The sequence below is a fragment of the Sinocyclocheilus anshuiensis genome, unplaced genomic scaffold (genome assembly GCF_001515605.1).
Source record: "Sinocyclocheilus anshuiensis isolate Anshui unplaced genomic scaffold, SAMN03320099.WGS_v1.1 scaffold444, whole genome shotgun sequence".
NCBI classification, from domain to species: Eukaryota; Metazoa; Chordata; class Actinopteri; order Cypriniformes; family Cyprinidae; genus Sinocyclocheilus; species Sinocyclocheilus anshuiensis.
In genome coordinates, this window is record NW_015555739.1 from 525,125 (window position 1) to 528,210 (window position 3,086).

Sequence of the window (3,086 nt, forward strand, 5' to 3'; positions counted from 1 at the left end):
CAGAGACACACACACACACATATGTATGAAGTTTGTCTGTGGTTCTGCAGGTTCTTCTGCTGGTGGTTCTGCTCTCATGGGGATTTGTCATCTACGGCACACGAATCGCCGCACAATGGGAGCTCGAGAAACGAGAAAAGATAAAGACGTAAATCAGCCGACATCAGCTGAGACGCTTCGACAGCCCTGGATTCACTTCAGACGAAAAACCTTCCCAAAACCCCTCAGGAAAACCAGCAGAAACCAGACTCAATCCATGCCACACATCTCTTCATCATTTCTTATATGCAATGTGATTTTTGTCTTTGTTTCATTCAATGATGTAAATACTTCCATTTTGTAATTTTTTTTTAAATTAAATAATTATGTTTCTTTAGCTCTGACTCTGTATTTTTGACACAATATCAGGCCACTAGGTGGTGTAGTGCACTAGAAACAGCGTAAGCGCACTATATAGGGCTTGTGTGAGAGCAGAGATCCTGGAATATCCCACAGTATTCACTGACGCTGCAGAGAGAGTGAGTGTAAGACAGGCTTCTGACCGCTTTACAGAAGTCATGCAATCAAATTATTGCTGAAAAAGTCTGAGAACAACGGAAATGGAACAAAAGGTTATGAATTGTAAGATTAATGTTGGCAGTTCAATATAAATATAAAGGGTTTTCATTGGTTCCAGTGTTATTATAGTATCACTGAGATACTATTATAGTTTTTAATACTATAATTAGTCATTTATATATATCATTTATACATTTTATTACATGATTATGAAATAATATAATTTAATGTTTAATTTGTTAAACGTTTGGTTATTTTCTTGTGATTTGTCTTTTTTTTTATATGCCTACATATGTTTGAAATAATTTTTTATTTCAGTTTTAGTTATTTTGTACATCAAAATAAATCAAAATGAGAAATGTTGCCTTGGCAACTAGCTTAAATAACAAATTAAAAAATAAAGTTTTTTTTATATACATTTTATTTCAATTAATGATTATATTAAGTAACAAAAGTGTTTTTTTATGGTTTTCATTTTAGTTATTAACACCGATTTGTTTTTTTACGGCGCATTTTTTATATTGCTATTTAGCTTTAATTTATATCTATTTCAGTTTTAGTAGTTTTTTTTACTTTAACTTATTTCAGTTAGTTGCCAAGGCAACATTTCCAATTTCCATTTAAGTTTTTAAATCTAATATTTATATTTTATTTCAACTTTATTTCAATGAACAAAAGCACATTTTGATAGTTTTAGTTAAAAATAAGACTGGATATACAATCTCACAATAATACTTAATTTAAATCACTTAATTTTTTGCAGATACTAGCTGCTGAAATAGAAAATGCAAAGTTAATTTACAGTTAAGTACCATCATATTTAATGAATACCATCAAGATATGTACAGTGTACATTTTAGGACATCCTCAGACCTCAGTCATTAAATGAAAAGGCGTCATGCCTCAGACTAAAAGGCTTCAGTCATTGGACAAAACGGCATCGCGCCTCAGACTGAAAAGCTTCAGGTCTCAGGAAAAACGACGTCAGGTGTCAGGTCTCATACAATCAGACGAAAGGGACTCAGACGAAAAGGCATCAGACGAAAAGGCATCAGACGAAAAGGCATCAGACGAAAGGGCATCAGACGAAAGGGCATCAGACGAAAGGGACTCAGACGAAAAGGCATCAGACGAAAAGGCATCAGACGAAAAGGCATCAGACGAAAGGGCATCAGACGAAAGGGCATCAGACGAAAGGGACTCAGACGAAAAGGCATCAGACGAAAAGGCATCAGACGAAAAGGCATCAGACGAAAGGGCATCAGACGAAAGGGCATCAGACGAAAGGGACTCAGACGAAAAGGCATCAGACGAAAAGGCATCAGACGAAAAGGCATCAGACGAAAGGGCATCAGACGAAAGGGCATCAGACGAAAGGGACTCAGACGAAAAGGCATCAGACGAAAAGGCATCAGACGAAAAGGCATCAGACGAAAGGGCATCAGACGAAAGGGCATCAGACGAAAGGGACTCAGACGAAAAGGCATCAGACGAAAAGGCATCAGACGAAAAGGCATCAGACGAAAGGGCATCAGACGAAAGGGCATCAGACGAAAGGGACTCAGACGAAAAGGCATCAGACGAAAGGGACTCAGACGAAAAGGCATCAGACGAAAGGGACTCAGACGAAAAGGCATCAGACGAAAGGGACTCAGACGAAAAGGCATCAGACGAAAGGGACTCAGACGAAAAGGCATCAGACGAAAGGGACTCAGACGAAAAGGCATCAGACGAAAAGACATCAGACGAAAGGGACTCAGACGAAAAGGCATCAGACGAAAAGGCATCAGACGAAAAGGCATCAGACAAAAGGGACTCGGGTGGAGTGTCGTGTTGCCCCGCCCCATGTGTCGTCACACGCACGCGGTTCAGAGGATGTGGTATGGAATGGTTGATTCCTTATCGTTTCGTCTGATGCCTTTTTGTCTGAGTCCGTTTCATCTGATGCTTTTTGTCTGAGTCCGTTTCGTCTGATGCCTTTTCGTCTGATGCCTTTTTGTCTGAGTCCGTTTCGTCTGATGCCTTTTTGTCTGATGCCTGATACCTGACGTCCGTTTCGTCTGATGCCTTTTTGTCTGATGCCTTTTTGTCTGAGTCCGTTTCGTCTGATGCCTTTTTGTCTGATGCCGAATACTTTCCGTACCCACTGTATATATAGTTGCTATATGATTTCTTAGCGATGAAGTTGTGTTTGATTAAAGTTTGAGTGGATGTTTTTCTCTCAGAGCCGTGTTTGAGGTGAGGCAGATCTATAATGACCGGAGCGTTCCATGCGTCTGCTGTTCTCTCTCTGATGTTAATTAAATTATTGAGTGAATGGCTCTTTTGTGCTCGTGTGCCGCTCACACATTTCATTAGCCCTTCAGACCCCTGATTATTCCTCTCACCACAGAGAAGCTCTCGTCTCTTTCACATTTACAATCAGTGTGTGTGTGTGTGTGTGTGTGAATGAGTGTCTCTCTCTGTGTGTGTGTGTGTGTGTGTGTGTGTGTGTGTGTGAGTGTCTCTCTGTGTGTGTGTGTGTGTCT

The 3,086-nt window shown here is 39.8% G+C and overlaps 1 long non-coding RNA gene across 1 annotated transcript in view; it reads left to right on the forward strand.

The window, feature by feature from the left end:
• LOC107673182 (uncharacterized) overlaps window positions 1-139 on the forward strand; it is a 3,611-nt gene extending 3,472 nt beyond the window's left edge. The window contains exon 2 of the long non-coding RNA XR_001632381.1: window positions 51-139. This is a non-coding gene — a long non-coding RNA (uncharacterized LOC107673182). The remainder of the gene's footprint in view (window positions 1-50) is intronic.
• Window positions 140-3,086: the final 2,947 nt, after the last annotated feature.